The sequence below is a fragment of the Marmota flaviventris genome, chromosome 17 (assembly GCF_047511675.1).
Source record: "Marmota flaviventris isolate mMarFla1 chromosome 17, mMarFla1.hap1, whole genome shotgun sequence".
Taxonomy (NCBI): domain Eukaryota; kingdom Metazoa; phylum Chordata; class Mammalia; order Rodentia; family Sciuridae; genus Marmota; species Marmota flaviventris.
This window is the reverse complement of record NC_092514.1, coordinates 35,995,907-36,013,882: the sequence shown is the minus strand read 5'-3', so window position 1 is coordinate 36,013,882 and position 17,976 is coordinate 35,995,907. Positions and strand designations below refer to the sequence as shown.

Genomic DNA, 17,976 nt, shown 5'->3' with positions numbered 1-17,976 from the left:
TGCATTGTCTTACATGTGAGCTTTTGGGGAATCTCATATCTAAACTATACCAGTGTCCGCCATTTGGGAAGCTCAATGCTAGGCTCTGTGGGGGAGGGAAACATGAGTGAACAATGCATATGTTGCTCTGGGGAGAAAAAGAAGGGCTTTTATAACATAAAAGCTGAACTTGGGCCAAGGGGAGTGGAGTCTGCAAGGCACCCCTTAGGGGTCCAAGCAAAACATCAAGGGAACTACTGAGCATTGTGTCCTAACCATTGTGAGTCAGGGGCAGAAGAAGAGACTGGTTGGAGAGCCCAGAAGAGCCTCTGAGCAAGACACCAATAGTCCTGAATCACCACAAGAGCCTCTCAACAGAGTCCTCAAATGCACTTCTATTCAATCACTCAGATGTGTCCTCTTTGAGCCCCTACAAGGCAGCACAATCAAAGGGAGTCAGGTCATGAAATAGAAAGAAAGAGGACTTGGGCATTGAACTTGTTATAAGCTCCGCCTCCCCTGACAAGCCACTATAAGACATTGGGAAACTGCATGTCTCCCTGAGTTCCAGTTGCTCAAATGTAAGGTGAGGATAACAACCTTCCTCCTAAGGCACCAGAGAAGTAAATCATATATAGTGATGAAAAAAGGAACTAGCAAAAGACTAATATTAAATACTGCAATCTCCTAAGTGATCCCCTGCCTTCCATACCCTCCCTCTGCTCTGTCTTCTGCAGTAACCCTTTTGCAGCACAAATTTGATCAAGTCTCTTATGACGAAGAAATTATTCTCCGAGAAAGAATATCCCCAGTGGAAATAGGCCCATATGTTCACCAGAGGACGTGAAAATGTGTTCAACACCGTTAGTCATTAGAGAACTGTGCAGGAGTATCAGAGATTCCACTGTACTCTTATAAGAACATGATAAATCAAGAAGACTAATGGTTCCAGTTTTGTAAGTATGTAGGACAACTAGAACTCTCCCAATATTGCTGGTGGAAATGTCAAATGGTGCAACCACTTTGGAAACCGATGGAGCAGTTTCTTAAAGATTTTAATATACACCTACTATATGACTCAGTCATTTCACTTCTACGTATTTACCTAATAAAAATGAAAGCATACGTCTCTCTCAAAAGACCTGTAAGTGAATGTTTATAGTAGCTGTATTTGTAAAAGCCACAAACTGGACACAACCCAACAGCCATCAATGTGGGATGATAAGAAGACTGGGGTACAGCCAGGCCGTGGGATACCACTGAGCAATCAAAACAAATCAGAATACACATCATGAGGAATAAATCTCCACGTAATTATGCTGAGTAAAAAAGAAAGCCCAGACTAAAAACAGTACACGTTGTATGATCTCATCCATGTAACATTCTAGGAAATTCAAATTTGTATATAGTAACCGAAAGCAGATCACTGGTTGCCTGGAGACAGAGGTAGACTGCGATGCGGGCAGGAGGGAGGAAACACAGAAGAGATACAGAAACTTTCAGGGCCTATGAATTTGCCCACTATGTTGATTGTTGTGATGGCTTCATCAATATGTGTCAAAATTGATCACATTATATACTTCCAGTGCGTGTAGCTTGTGGTTCATTTATGTCAATTATAACAGAATCATGGCATTTTTAAAGATATGAAAGAGTGTTTTCAGCAGTTTTATTACAGTAGCCTCAAATTGGAAACAGTAATTAATGCGTATCAGAGATAGGGTAAATAAATGTCCATACCGTCATAGAACAGAGCACAAAGAAAGGCATCTCATGGCTGGGAAAGTGAAAAAAACACAGTCACACATAATGACATGCATGATGCTCACAATCATGAAACTGAACAAAACGTGATAGACACAGAAGAGAGAGAGAGAGAGAGCGTGATTCCACATGGAGAAAGTTTTAAAATTGATGTGAAATAAACTAGTGGTCTTAGAAGTTAGGAGAGCAGAGACTTTCAGGGGAAAGGGGAGGAGGTGGTGGGACGGGAGCCCCAGGGATGCTGGGGACGCTGTATCCTCTAACGGTAATACATTAATCTGCAGACTTATGATTTCTCCATACATGCATATGAATATATACATCACAGTATTATCCAGCCAATTTTTTTTAAAGGTTATCATAAGGGCAAGTGGTAAAGAGCAAAGTTGATTGGGACTAAACTAATGCCTCTGACAAGGGTGCCCAAGGTGAAAAGAGTTGGGGATGGGGGGTGGCGAGAGGGGCACGCTCATATGAGGAGGAGGAAGTAAAAGTCCATCTGAGGCTGTGTAGCAGGAGTAGCTACCAGGCACTTTGGGCGGCACAGGGCTGTTCCCATTTCTACCATGCACAACCATTTCAAATATCTGAATCTTACAACTTTGCATTTGTTTAATGATTACAATTTACAGTTTGCAAGGCTGTGATGCCCTGCCTCCCCCAAATAAGAACACTTTTAATCCATGCAAAATGCAGGCATTTGACAAATGTTCATGTGAGTGAGGTCATAACACCTTCACTTCCCTAGTTCAAGGATTTCTCACAGCGTTCTGCAGATAAGCAGGGTGAGGGTTATTAGTTTCCTTTCGTAGAGGAGAAAGCTAAGGCTCGCAGGAGTTAAGAGGGCTCTTGCAAATGGGGGCAAAGGCTTCTTCGATGCATTTGGAATCCTGGATTGATGCCCTTGAGCCCTGTGACCTTAGACAGGGCTGGAAACCAGAGCCCAGCCCCTACCTCCAGCAGGGAAGGCTCCCTTCCCAGCCAGTCGTGACAGCAAAAGTGGGTCAGGCTCTGACTCCCAGATGGAGAGGCTCACAGTGCAAGGTCTCACTGTCACCCGCAGTTGCATTTTCTCTTTGGTGACCTTTTCTTATGACAAAGGCATACAACACCCTTCCCTGCGGAGGACACACAAAGAAGCAATAAATTATCTATATATTTTTTTACGGATTCAAAAAGCTCTTACAAAACAAAAGTGGGCCATACCTTTGAATCACACACACTCACACTCACACACACAGACACACACACATATACACACACACACCCAGATTAGGCCTCAAGGGACACCAAAAAGTCCCCTCAGAAGAATTAGGAGATGCATTGCCAGAGAATGCCCAGGTAGAAGCCAAGTCTTTGGCGCTGTCCCTGGTGAGAATCACTTAGCATAATTATATCCCCGGAGAATCCAGGTTTCCAGATGGGCCGCAGAGCATCGTTTACATACAGTATTTTAGGCCAATAACATGACTCTAATGAGACAGGAAGGAAGAACAAGAATAATAAAATTAAAAAGTCAAATTCCCCTCCTTAATCTCCAGGGCTGCAAATAGGATGTGACTGGGGTTCAGAGCCACAGGGAGGAGAAGCAGCCCATTTTGAAAGCAGCCAAGTGTCCCTTCAAGGGTCGAATGAGAAGGGTGCGCCATATTCCCAGTTTCTGCAGCTGGGCCTGCCTCTCCTCGGAGTAGAAGGAAGGAATTTTGGCTGACGGGGAGAATCGAAAAGGAAATCCTGCGTCTATCTGTCTGTTTCTCCATCCTTCTCCACTTAGGGGGTCTCCAGGGGGACGAGCCTTCAGTAGATCCATTTGTCTCAGGTGGAAGCAGTGGCCTCTGGGGATGTGTCCAGGAGCCCTGATTGGAGACGTTCAAGCAGACACATCCCGCTCAGTCACAGCATCTTGCCAAATGAGACTCCTGCTTGCTGTTTGGGCTTCCCGTGGCCCCAAGGCCTCCAGGCTGATACTTGGAACCGTTCCCATCCCTTTACTCAGCCGCTTGGAGGGGCACACCCAGGGTCAAAAGATGAAGAGTAGTGCTGCCTCTGCCATCAGAGTCACACAAGCAGGGGACAAGGGAAAAGGTGCTGAAGGTATATCCAGTGCCTTCATAGAGGGAAGCTGTCACCCAGGTAGGGGGTGGTGGTGAGTGTGGGTGTGACTCTGGTTACACTTCTCTTTGAGAGCCTGAGAAGCTGAGCAGGGCTGTTCCAGACTCCATCTCAGCACCATCCTGCCCAGCATCTGGGGAAGCTCCCACTCCCATCCCTCCCCCACCTTACAACTGACTCATGGAAAAATGTGAGTCCGCCCACCCCTCCAGGAATAAGGCTAAGGAAATACCATCCAGGGCCAACATGAGCCACTCCCAGCTAGACCAGGGGACCAGAGGAGTTCAGTTCCCTTGGGGCCACGGGAAGCCCAAACAGCAAGCAGGAGTCTCATTTGGCAAGATGCTGTGACTTCTACATGAACTGACACTCTTTTTTTGGGGGGGTGGGGACTGGGTAGTACTGGGGATTGAACTCTGGGGCACTTGATCACTGAACCACATCCCCAGCCCTATTTTGTATTTTATTTAGAGACAGGGTCTCACTGAGTTGCTTAGCACCTTGCTTTTGCTGAGGCTGGCTTTGAACTTGCAATCCTCCTGCCTCAGCCCTCCCCAGACCCTGGGATTACAGATATGCATACGGCACCCAGCTGAAATGATACTCTTAACAGAAGACAACTAAAAGTGTAATCGTATTGGACACCTGAACCACCAAATCTCCCTTCTACCTGCTAAGACTGTTCCTGGACCTCAGTCTTTGGGTTCAATGACTTTCCATCTTTTCTAAGATGATGACTGGGAAAACATCAAGACCACCAAATGAGGAGTCAGCCCCATTGCTGCTGTGTGTCAGTGTGACTTTGGGAACCTGAGTCCCCCATACAGATGTCTGCTTCATTTTCTACAAAACGAAGAAAATAGAGATTGCATAATGTTCAGAAGATGTGAGGTCTCAAGGGTCATAAAATGACACACCAGCAAAGGTGAGTTTACATCTGGCTGAAAGTGATGGCCGTGGAGGGGAGAAGGGCAGGAAGAGGAGGATTGAGGTAGATCCAATGCAAACAAGGTCACTGACCATTTCTCATATCCCAGCGTATGTACTTCTCCTTCCATCAAGAGCTGGGATCTGTGTCTCTTTCCCTTGGATCCAGGCTGCCGTGTGAATCACTCTGGTCAATGGACTGCAGAGGAAGTGTCACGGTGTCAGTCTGAGGTCTAATAACCAGAAAGCTCTCACTTGAATCTTGCACCACCAGGCCTATCCCAGGTACCACCAGGTCATGAGACCTGCTAGTAAGACTGAATGGGGCACTAAGATTCTTGGGAGTCCCCAGCTGTTTCAGCCATCTCACCTGAGGCAATGAACATGTGAGATTTCCAGCCCCAATGAAGCCTCCAGATGTCCGCAGCCACGTGAGCAGGGCAGAGGAACAGAAGAAACTGCCCAGCTGAGCCCCACCCAGTTTAGCAGCTCAGGAGTGAATGAATGGTGCTTTTAAACTCCTAAGTGTAGAATGGTTTGTTATAAAGCCGGGAATAACTGCAACAGGTGCAAGAGGTTAATGTCACAGCTCACAAAGCTTGGGGACTATAGTTGAGACTTGGATGGGGCATAGAAACATTGGGTTGTATTTTGAGTAGCACCTGAGAAAAACAGATGGTGGGAAATCTATTTGTCACAAAGATTTCATTTCATCATCACAGGGTGTGTTATCACCCGAAATTAGCTAATGCAGATTGCCCAAGTCCATGCAGATGTCTCTCCCATATGGGCTCAAAGCCAGCCTAGCTCCAAACAGGGAAGAGCTAAAATTTCATCTGGATATGTCCAACTCATTTCCAAGCCTTTCTCCCCTCCCCCACTGGCCTCCACCTTTACTCCTCCTCAAAGAGCGAGGGATGGAAAACCATGGAAGCAAACGGCTTTGTGTAGTTCTGAATGGGAAACATAGTAGCCGAGGCTTAGGAAAAGCAAAAGCTGATGTATTGTTAATAACTTTTTATGAGTGATTTTGTTGTCTTTGATTGTTGAAGAAGAGTAACAGACTCAAGTCTGTTGCTTCTACGCCTGAGGGGTCAGCTTCTTTGGGGAGTTATAAATCTACTAGAGTTACCCCCAGAACACACTTCACCCTTCCCGCCTCCCTATACTAAAACCACAATAGCTACCAGGATGGGGGAACTTTTGATGCCAGCCATCAGGCTGCAGGATTGATTTAAGCAATCTCATCTCGTTCTTATAATGAAACTTTAAGGACTTACTTACCATCTCCATTTGTACAAGTTAGAAAATGGAGGAAAGAGATATTAATTCATGTCTGATACCTAATAAGTGGTAGAGCTCGTATTTAAATTGAAAGTCTGTAAGGATCCCAAGCTCACACTTCTGGATCTTTCCTTTAAACTGACGACAGCTCCCAGGGCTGTTACCAAGAGTGTTCCTTCATGCCTCTGTACACCCATGAATTCAACACATGCACTCATTAATTCAGTACATTTAGCAAGCATCTACTCTGCCTAGGAACAGAGGATGCATTAATAAAACACAGCCTTCACCTTAATGGACTTCACAGTCTCCAAACCATAGATTCCTACCATAACCTCCCTCTAAACCCCTCAGTTCACCACATAATGAAACCCTGTCTACTCCTTAGCCTAACAGCTCCTCAGCTCCATCCTCAGCCATGGCTATAGGTCTCCAGGGCCCGACCCTGCCTTTGATCTTTGCTGTATTCTTAACACAGTCTACACTTTTCCACTAGGAAAATTGATACATAACAATGGTAAACATGTCCCAGATTTCCCACCCCTGCCTATGTCCATTATAATGTGACTTTGTCTTTCTACCAAGAGTTGCAATCTTCCCATCTCCTCAGTCTGGACTGCCTTGCTGACTGGTTTTGGCCAATTGAAAACAGCAAGAGGGATGATGTGCAGGTCTGTGCCTATACCTCAGTGCAATCTCTTATGCCTCGGCCTCAACTCACCTATGACAGGGTAGCTCTTATGAGTCAGTCAGTGCTCTCAAATCTGTAAAGTGCAGAACGAAACAAACAAGGTCCCCGCTCAGAGGAAGTTTGTATTCCTGCCAATCAATGAACTGTTAATACGAATCTTTGATTTTCCAGTTCTGAAAGGAAATAGTTTTCAGTCTCAAATAATGCTTAGATCTCACCCTGTCTCCCCATTAAGGCTTTGAATCCTTCCAAACACAGGGAGCTCATTATGGATGAATGCAACAGTTTCGGTTTTAGATGAGTCTCCTTTCGAGAAAGTTCTTTCTCGTAATGAACTGAAGTCCATGCATTGGGGCTGTCCACACTTAGATCTATAGATCCTTCTGAGGGTTACATATAGCACATCTAACTCCATATGCCTCCTGAGTTCTCCTTTCATTCCTTTAGAGATTCTCTCAGACCGTAATTTAAGGGTTCCCCAACATCCTCTCTCTTGAACTCGTGACATTATTTTCTACAGTCTTCTAAAGTTTGATTCACAGAAATGAAAGCAAAACTTATGAACTTCTTGCATGACTTAGGCATATAATATCTTTTCTTGGGGCTTGAGATTTCTCAGTTTTAAAATGAGGAAATTGGACACAGTGGTTTCCAAGAGACCCAAATAGTGTGCAATGGAATGAATCCTAGACACTCAACAAATAGTCTCTCCCTCCTTTGATTTATTTCTAGCACAGCAACTGAGCATGCCCATCCCCTATCATCTCATACCCCTCTTCTAGCTATAAAGTTCTCTCATCAGGAAAGGAATCTGCAATCAGAACCCAGCTCTGGCATTTAACACCTAAATGACCACAGGCATATAAATGACCATTTTCTCTTGCTTTCTTCAACCTTAAATCCAGAACATCACTCCTTTCCTCCAATCTCATTCGAATTAAGAAGGCTATAGGCAAGGGGGAATCCTGTATGTGTTATATTACTCCATCTGAATGCTTCTCCAAACAATGGCAGTTGGAGAAGTAGGGGTTCCAGACCAGCAGCCCAGTGGAAAACACTCTGTTTATGAGGTATGTTTATTGTTCCCACTTCCAATGCATTTGGGGGGTTATGCTTCTATGTGAATACTGAATATAATTTTAATAATCCTATAGAAGAGAATATGTGGACATAATTGTCCCTTCAAATGGATGGATCACACTGTGATGTTTGGAGAGAAGAAAGATATTCAGGAAAAAGTATGTTTGCAGGTACTAATTTGGGAAGGGGAATCTTCAAGATGGCGGCAGAACCCTCCTATGCTGGAACAAGATATAATTATCCTCAAATTTTTGGGTCCTTCCTCTCCAGGGGCAGGCTGCACTAGCAGAAGACTCCCCCTGCTGGGTGTCTGACTCTTCTCCTGCCCACCCTCCACCCTGCTCTCACGTTGGCCTTCTCTGCTCTGCCCCTTCCCTTGGCCCCAAGTAGAAAGATGGGCTTGATGACCAAACCCATCATCCTGGGCAGGATGAGCATGCACCTTGGCAACTCCCTGTACCCCCCAGTCAGACCTGATCCTCCTGGAATTCCAATCTGCCCTTCATCCGCCCCACTATAACATTTCACATCCGCATGCCATAAAAGATGCAATTCCTTCCAACTGAAAAGTCCCTTTCGCTGCCTTTAATCATCTGATCAATTCTACTCATTCTTCAAAACTCAGCAGAGAGTCTGTCTCCTCCAGGAATGCCTTGCTGATAACCTGCAGCAAACCAGCTCCGTGGAGATAATTACTCCTCCTCTGTATTCATTTTGGACTTATATAGCACTCTGGTTCTCACAAAATGAGATTCTCTATTTGCCTGTGCAAGAACAACTTAGAGAAGGAAAAGTTTATTTGGGCTCAGAGTTTCAGAGGTTCAGTTCGTGGTCAGCTGACTCCACAGCTCGGGGCCTGAGGGGAGGGAGAGCATCGTGGCAGGAGGGTGTGGCAGAGGGAAGCAGCTCAGGACCCAACAGCCAGGAAGCAGAGAGAGAGATCTGCAAATTAGGGACAAAATATAAACCCCAAGTGTATACCCCTGGTGACCTACTTCCTCCAGCTTCACCCTACCTGCCTACAGTTACCGCTCAGTTAATCTCTCAGTGGATTAATCCACCAATTAGGTTACAATTTTTTTTTTTTAGGGGGGGATGGGCTCAGGGATTAAACTGAGCCACATCCCCAGCCCTATATTGTATTTTATTTAGAGACAGGGTCTCACTGAGTTGCTTAGAGCCTCGCCATTGCTGAGGCTGGCTTTGAGCTCAAGATCCTCCTGCCTCAGTTTCCCAAACCACTGGGATTACAGGTGGGCACCACTGCGCCCAGCTAGGTTACAATTCTTATAATCTAATCATTTCACCTCTGAACAATCTTGCATTGTCTTACATGTGAGTTTTAGGGAGACACCTCATATCCAAACCATAACAATCTTCTTGTCTCTTTCTGGAAGGACTATAAAAGCAGAGATGAGCCTCTAATGAGCTCTGAGTCTCCAGCATCTAACACAGCTTGGCACCAGAATAAGGTCTATGTAAGTCAAATAAGCCATGATATTGAACTTATTATGCATCAGAACGACTATGCTCTGCATCCCTATCCCAAAACTATCTACAATATATATATATATATATATATATATATATATTTTTCTGAGCCAAAGAATGAACCCAGGGAAAAAAAAAAGAAGAAGAAAATATAACACATCTCATCTTCTCTCATGAGGCAAGAGTTTATGATTGCCAGAAAATGTGTAAATTGCAGTACAGGTTATTTGTTACCAGGTTGTGAAAGGACAGAAAACAGAGCTACGTTTCACAACTTCAAAGGATGCGCAGGTTGGGCTGCTGCAGTGGAATCGCCAGAGCTGCTCCACACAGGTGCAGTGAGGTGGCCAAAAGGCCCGCATCTGGGCGGGAGGACCTATGTGGACCCTCCCACGATGGCATGCCGGGCTGCGTCCTGGCACAACCTTTGTTTGCTCAACCTGAGCATCAGCACCGTAGATCTCAGAGGCCAGGGTCCAAAGACATTGTTCTGTGCTGGGACATTAACGTTAATTTATGGATTTTAATCTTTTGAAAAACTGATCTCTATTTTTAGTTTCTACTTCATGAAACACAGAAGACCTTTATGGAGCACCTACGATGTGCTGGGTCGAGAAGAGATACGGCTGCGAATACATACATCAAAGGAGTCCTGTTCACAGTCACACACGAGACCAAAATGTGGCACTCCATTATTTTAATACAGAGCAAAAGATAATAAATGAGAAGTTCAGAATGTTGTGGGCACTCAGTGAAAGATGAAGAGAGTACTTTGGAAGGATGAGGCCAAGCTTTGGAAGGCCAGGATTTTCGGTTCAGGGATCAACTTTCCCTCACTATTTCCAGGAAAGGGCAGCCTGCAGATGCCTGGATGCCCAGATGAGATGAAATGAGTTGTGACTGGGGTTTGCAGATGGGTATTAATTTCCATGAATCAAACATGCCTTCTCTGTTGTGGGGTCAGACACCTTCCTCAATGTGCGACTCTTTATTTCGTGATCGCTTTCCTGACACTCATGGGTATAGATTGGTTTGTCCAGGAAAAGTCAAATCCCCAACAACAGCAGAGAAGAGAGAGGTGTTTTGCTTTATACTAGCAACACCACCGCTAATCCCTTTCTCAAACGAGCTCATGGCATCCAGCAAACTGGCAACATGAGACTTCTCTCTAATCCCCTTAGCTCGCCTCCCTCTAGTGAATCCAAACATGACCGGTGCCAGGGCTTGGCAGCCTGGTGCAGTAGAATATGCACAAGATTTGTCACCAGAACACTGGGGCAGCTCCTCAGCTCAGCTGCGGCTTTTAGCTGCGTTATCTTTGGGCTCATCACAACCTCTCTCTGGCTACCTCAAAGTCCTCACCTGTCAAAGGGGATAAATGCTCTTAGGATCAGAGTAAATGAAAATGCATATGAAATTTGCTCATTAACTCTAAAGTTCCATATGTCAGAACTGACCCTCAGTTGCTTTCGGATTATGAAGATCTTTAAAAATCCAGTGGACTTTGGATGAGAAGGTTCATTCCTCTTCCATCTGTGGATTTTCTGTGATTTAACACAATGTCTGGCACTGAATGAGCACCCTGACGCATACTTGTTAACTTAATAAATGAGTTAACTGCAAGATGTTTCCCTGGAGGTTGGGGCATCTTTCCTCCCTCCAAGCCAAAAGCCAAGGAGAGTAAATGTAATCTATAGAAAGTTTGGAACCCACAGGATGAATATTAAAATAATTAATATTTTCTAAAATATGTGTGTGTGCCTGTGTGTGTGTGTATTGATGGGTTGATTTTTTTTTCTTCTGGTAGCAGAAAGTCTACATTAAACTGGAAAGATATTATGCCCTAAAAACAACCTTGGTGGCTCCTCATCATGTGAACACATTTTACTTGTCCTAAGAGCATAGAAAGGGCTAAGAGGTCAGATGCCCTGGTTCTCACTTTTGATTGATGGATTGATCCATCTATCCATCCACTTACTTATCCATTCACTGGTAGCCAATGATTATGGAGAAGCTCAGCTTTATTACAAGCTGAAAAATGTTCAAAGGAGCCTTTTGGCTGAAAAACCACCACTGATTCTTTCAGATCTCCTTGCCTGTAGGTTACAAAACATTTGAAACGCTGCTACTACTACCTCTCTGTGTCAGTCAGCTTGTCATTACTATAACGAAATACCTGACACCATTAACTTGTAAACAGAAAAGATTTATTTCAGCTTCTCATTCTGGAGAATCCAGTCTAAGGTCAGGAGGCCCCATTGCTGTGGGCCTCTGGCACAGGTGCCACATCATATCCCAGATCATGTGGTAGAGAAAATCGCTTGCATTAGGAAGCAGAGTGAGAGGTGACAGGGCCAGAATCCCACAGTACAAGGAGGTTGGGGAGACATGTCACATGACTGACAACCCACAAAAGTCATTGCTCTCACTGTGCCTTCTGTTGGTGTACAGAGATCACGAAGAATTTGCACAAGAAGTGAAGCCCAATTTTGTTTCCTCTCAGCAGCAGTTCATCTGGGATGGGTCAGGGATGAACAGGAGGACCTGTAGCTCTGTGCTCTGAACCTTAATCATAATTGCTTCTGACCTAGAAGAAATGAAGCAACAAGACAGATACACCCTCCCTCTTCCTAGTAATCATGGAGGTCTTCATGGTCCAGCAATGAGAGGTCAGAACTGTGGGATAAGACTAAGAGGCTGGGGCAACATTTTTTTTAAAGCCACAGTTTATGACGTCTTCACATCTTTCAGAATCCTAAAGTCAAGCCATCCTGTTTGGTACCATCAGTTGTCTTGGTTTTGCAGTCCAGAGCTCCCGGATGAAAAATGCTTGCAAGTTAAGTCCGCATGAAATAAAATAGCCTTAAGAAAAATTAGACTGAAAGGTCTAGGGGATGCTAAGCCATCCATAGGATGAGTTTTTCTTTATCAAAAAGAAGATCTCCGGGGGTCTTAAAAACAGCCTCAGGCAATGAATTGACTGGCTCCCCTCCTCTCTCCATCCTTCCATGGGGTCATCTGTACCCTGTACACTGAGGTCATTTGTAGCTGTTTTTGAACAGTTTTTAGAGCAATCCTGGTTCCACCTCCAGCACAGTGTTCAGTAAAATACCAGACAGCCCCAGCACCTGGGAGAAGCCTGTCTTCTTTACATTTCTCATTTGGGCATTGCTCAGAAGTTGGGTGTATATGAAGTCCAGGGCACTATGTCCACCACGTCTGACATGTGGTCATGTCTTCCTATTTCTCCTCCAATTTCCCCCTCCAGTTTCCCAATGCCTAATGCCAGAAATCCAAGAACTCTGTCTGGATTTTTGCTCTAATTTAGATTCATCTGTCTCCCTATGTGTTGGAGCATGGATCTACTCCTATATTCCTACTAACCACCACTGCAACCAACCTATGCTCATCTCCTCATCCCAGTTCCATGCCTTACATCACAATCTCAAATGCACTCTTGGGCTGCATGCTGCTGCCCGGCTGCCTTGTATTCATAACTCCATCAACCTAGAGGATTGAACCCAGGGGTACTCTGGTTCTCTCCCACTGAGCTACATCTCCATACCTTTTGTTTTTTTATTTTATTTTAAGACAAGGTCTCTCTGAGTTGCCAAGGCTGAGCTCAGACTTGCAACCCTTCTGCGTCAGCCTCCTGAGGATCTGGGATTGCAGGTGTGCATGCACCACTGCATGTCCCCTCAAAAGTGAGACATGACCTCACTTTTCTCAATGGCAGAGGATTTCCATGAAGCCCTGTCTCTTATTTACCATGTCTGGTCCATCCTCCCCTAATTTGGGTGTGCTTTTCAAAGCTTCACCTCTATTTCTGATATTATCACTGCTATAATTGTTGGCTCCATTTTCCCTGTCCAATAAAATGGAGCAATCATTCATCATTATGGAATAAATGTTGAAAAAAAAAATCCTTAAATTCTCTACTCCAATAATGAAAGGAGAGAATTTTTATTTTTTGCTTTTAAATTTGTCAAGCTGGTTTGGAAATTAAATTCAGTGATTCTGATTTCTGGTTCAACCTATGGTAGTGCTTTTGGGGTTTGGAGCAGAAAGAATTATCATCTCTATGTTCATTGTTTGTTTTTTACAAGCAGCATGACATAGTGAAAACAAGAAAGGGCCCTGCGGAGGTTTGTAACATTGCCCCAGCAATTCCATTTGAGGAATTCTTTCTTAGAAAGTGAATCTGAAAAGGAAGAAGAAAGGAGAGAAAAGACCACCCTAAGAGATGTTCATCATAACTTTATGGAAGCATAATTTTATGGAGCAAAAGATTAGAAATGACTTCAAACTTTGACAGTGGGACAATGTTTAAAAACATGTAATTTCCAAAGAGAGAGTGGGTGGGGAGGGAGACAGAATCAGATTGACATCAGAATTCTCACAAGTGACGTGAGGCCATTTTGAGGGGGATAAGATCATAGTCTGAATTCTTACCTGAAATTATTGATTTCTTGGTTTTCCATGATCTCTGGGTATGATCTTGCTCTCAAGATCGTGCATGGCTTAGGCTGAACCCATTCTCTTTTCTACAACAGAACTCATAACATGTCTCCGTGGTCCTTCCTGGCAAGGCCAAACTGTTCCTGATTTTCTCCAGTTTGAGATATTTTGCTGCTGCCTCTGCCTGGAATATGTCCCACTTTCCTTCTTCAGGTCTCCCTTAGTGAGATCTCTCCCTGCAGGGAGGGTTCATGCAACCTCTAAGCCTGGGTTTCTTGTTGCTCTTTGGTGTTTTCCTAGCACCCTGTGTTCCTATCGTGGATCTTGTAATGGTCTATTTACTTCCTTGTCTCTCTAAAAAGCTTATTTTCCATGGGGCCAAAGCCTGTGGACAGGTTCTCTGCCCAGTAACCCCGAGGGTTGCTGACATCAAGAGGCTATGAAGAAGTACAAGTTCCTTGAGAGTGTTGTTAGAAGACAGGGCATTCAGGCATGGGTGATGGGCCAGAGACAGGTGTCAATGCTTTATCCAAACATGGGCTAAGAGCCAGAAGCAAGATGTCATAGCCAAAATAATGAGGACAGGTTAGGAGGGAGGATGTCTTGGATGAATATGGGAGACAGAGGATGCTCTCCTACAGAGGGCTCATGTATGCTCAGTGTGCTATGTGGCAGGGTCATGAATGGGCTCCCCAACATGGCCCCATGCCTCTCCAGCCTACATACTCTAACATGGCAGATTGCAGAACATTCTTACAAACTACCACTCTCCAGGGGAACCTGGGCACATACATACAACCTAGTGTGAGAGACCAACCTTGCACTTGACTGAGTCACACTCCCTGGCTGGGTGCTGAGGCGCTCAGTCACAGAAATGTGATCGGTGTCTCATGCATGGGTGTGTCTTGCTACAGCCCCATGGGTGGAGCTACGCTCACCTGTTCCTTTGTAATATAACCCCTTGCCCTTTTAGGATAGAATCTTCCACGGAAGTGCCTTGTGTGTGACCCCTTCTCTTACCGTGCCCTTGGGTATGGCCTACCCAGGTGTCAGTCAACCTGCTGACAGTGGACATCATGAAGATAGACTCAGCCCCCTGAAACCTGACGCCTTGCCTCATTTGAATAGCTTCTCCTCAATAAAAGGGGTCAGCACGTGCTCTTGCTCTCTCTCTTCTTGCCGACCCTTAAGGTCAGAGGAGCTGTCACAGCGACCCCAAAGAAAAAGGTACTTGTGTCTCTAGTGTGGTTATTTTGTGCAGCCCAGTCGGCCCAGTTCAACTGGAGTAAACCCTGAGCCTTTTAGTCGAGAGAACAGAAACCTGACAACCTAGGTGTGCAAGAGAGTAAAGACAGAACACCCCATCCAGGACTTCTTTGCTTACAAGATGCAATTCACAGAGTAGCTAGGGTGTGGGTCCCCACACAGTCCTAGCTGGCTGGTGAGTGAAGACCCCATCGCCATTCTTCCCAAGGCTAACACCTTGATAACAATGGCGCTCTTCCTTCTGAACAGTGGCCCTGAGGCGGCTGGGGCTGGTTGACCCCATGCCAGTTCCTCAAATCACAGACATCAAGCACCCAGGGCCAGATGAGTGATCAAATTCAGCAGGATGAAGACAAAGGATTTGGGGTCCCAAGCCAGCCTCTTCCTCTCAGCTCTGTCTAGTGATGGGAATGAATAATCACCCCAATTATGAAGCAACCTGAAGGAGGCAAAACCACTTAACTAAATGAGATGCTCGGGGAGTGGAGGGAGGGAACAGTCTGCAAAGACTTTGGCAGAAGGTTCTGGGTCAGCTCCCTGGAAAGCTTATATTAAAAACAAGCAACACGGTTATCAGAGCTCCTAAGTTGGTGGCTTCAGATACCTTCGGCAGTTTCTAAAAAATGTCTGCTGCATAATTGTCATCTCCAGGATGTTTAGAAAAGTGAACACCGAATTAAACTTAGTCGGAATCCAACAGCGATCTAATAAAGGGCACGATTAGGATGTGGAAGGTGTGCTGGAGGTAATCAGAGCCCTGGGGAGGCGTGGGCCTGGCTGTCTTCTTCTAACAACTCCTCGGGGATGTAATTAGCTCATGCTGCCTGGGCCTGCCCTTGGACTACTGCAATAAGCCAGTCCAGAGACGCAATTGCATGACAACTACTATGACCGAAAGACCCAGAGCTGAAGGCCTGCCAGGCCCTCCCGGAGCCTGCTAGAACATCCAAACCTGGCCTCCATCTGCAATTTTTGTTTTCTCAGGAGTGGCATGAGCTCAGACAAATGGGTCTGGTTCTAAAACAAAGAGGGACAAAGAGTATCACGTTTGCCAAAAGGCCAGATGATGTTGAGTGGGCCAGAAAGCAGAAGATAGAAACCCAAATTTCCTTGGGCAAATGGGAAAATTCCAGTTCTTCTGCATGAGTGTTTTGAGCATGCTTTGGAGGAGGCTGTCAGATACCTACGCCACCTCTTTTATTTATTTCTTTATTTTTTTGTACTCCATGTAAGGCAGTTCATTCTGGAATGGGGCAGCAAGACTGAGTCTTTGTTCGGGCTGCTCTAAAAGCATACTTTACATGATCCCGGCCTGTAAGAGGACGGACAGAACACCCCATGAATGTATAAACAACTGAAATTTGCAACAGTCCTCGAGGATGGAAAATCCAGGATGAAGGTGCCGGTAGAGTTGGTGTCTGATGAGGATCTGCTCCTTATAGAGGGACACTTCTTGCTGCATCCTGAGATGTGAGAGGGGCAAAAGGACTCCCTCCAGCCTCTTTGACAAGGACACTCATCTTATTCTAATTACCCCCTACAGGGCCACCTCTTAATACCGCACAATGAGGATCAGGTTTCAACATGGATATTGGAGAGACTAAACACTCAGACCACATCTGCTCCCAGGGCAGAGGGTCCTAGTGTGGAGTGTGGACAGTGGCTGCCCACTGAGCTGGTGTATTTGCATTGTGTCTTCCCCCTTCTAGAAGCAGCTCCCGGGAGCATTTCATTACAATAAGGTCCACCTGCCCGACAAGACCCCCAATCCCAGCTCCTTCTTAACACTCCTGAGCCCCACCTGGCACAGCAGCCACAAGGTGAATTGCATGACCTTCATACACCAACAAGTCCACACTCGATGCCCAAAGCCTGCCCCATCTTCAACCGAGCCTCTGCTCCTTAACCTCCATCCCAGCCTCCATCCCCACACTTACCAAGTCACCCCAACTTTAAGTTTTCCAGCTGAATTCTGCTAGCGGTGCTCTGACCTTGACCCAGCCCCTGAGAAGATCCACGCTGACTTCCTTCTGCTCCTGTGCCCGTGATGCCCCCTTCTGCATCTGTACCTTCCCTTCCTTTGCCCTCCCACCTCACTGGGGCATAGACTTATTTGACACCAGCCTCTGAGAACAAGCGCCTGTGCTAACTGGGGCTCATGTCTAGCAAGTGGCTGCCCTGATCTCAGGAAGCTGAAGCTCAGCAAGCAGCACCTACGCTTCTGAGTGTTATTCTGGTCCACAGGCACGTACCTGTGGGCTGTTGCTTTTGCGTGGTGGAGGGAGCACCAGACTGGAAGCTAGAAGACACCTCCCATCCCTACATCATGGCCCTACTCAGGGCTGCCCCGCTGCACAACTCTATGGGCCACCACGTTTGCACAATAAATATAAATAGTGTATTTTAAAGTTGTGTCACTGAATGACTGTAACCCCCCATCACCCTTGGCATGGCCTCAAGATACCAAATGACTCTGGGCCTCGGCTTCCCTATTGGGGGTTGCTGGCCTGGTGTCCCCCTCCTCCAGGACCTCAAGCTTAGGCAAAGGAGAGCAGTGGAGAACTGGCTATTATCTAGGCATGAGGAAGTGGGGATCGATTTGGGGGAATCCTTCAAGTTCTGGAAACTTCAAGCCTGTTTGCAGCAGAGTCACACTCCCTGTGGATTTTTGATGTGGCATGAAGTCCCTGAGCTATTGTGACTGAAAGTCAGGGCTTCCTTCACTGTTCACCACACTTGTGGCAGCCCAGAAGAGGGGGTCTAGCAGAAGAAAAGCCCCAGATGTGCCATGACATCTAGGCATCCCTGGGCCCACAGGCCGGGCCAGTTCCACACCACTGCTCCACACGACATCAGAACTCACAGTTCTCTGCCCATCTTTCCAACTGCCCCTGCTCTGCCCATGTCTGCATTCCTCTGTCCTC

General features: G+C 45.8%; 1 long non-coding RNA gene across 1 annotated transcript; it reads right to left on the bottom strand.

The window, feature by feature from the left end:
- Positions 1–2,712: 2,712 nt before the first annotated feature.
- LOC139702374 (uncharacterized) lies at positions 2,713–17,093 on the bottom strand. The gene is made up of 3 exons (XR_011705007.1): positions 16,990–17,093; positions 4,876–4,981; positions 2,713–2,861 (listed from the first exon to the last, which is right to left on the bottom strand). It is a non-coding gene; the product is annotated as an uncharacterized lncRNA (long non-coding RNA).
- Between the last annotated feature and the right edge of the window lie 883 nt (positions 17,094–17,976).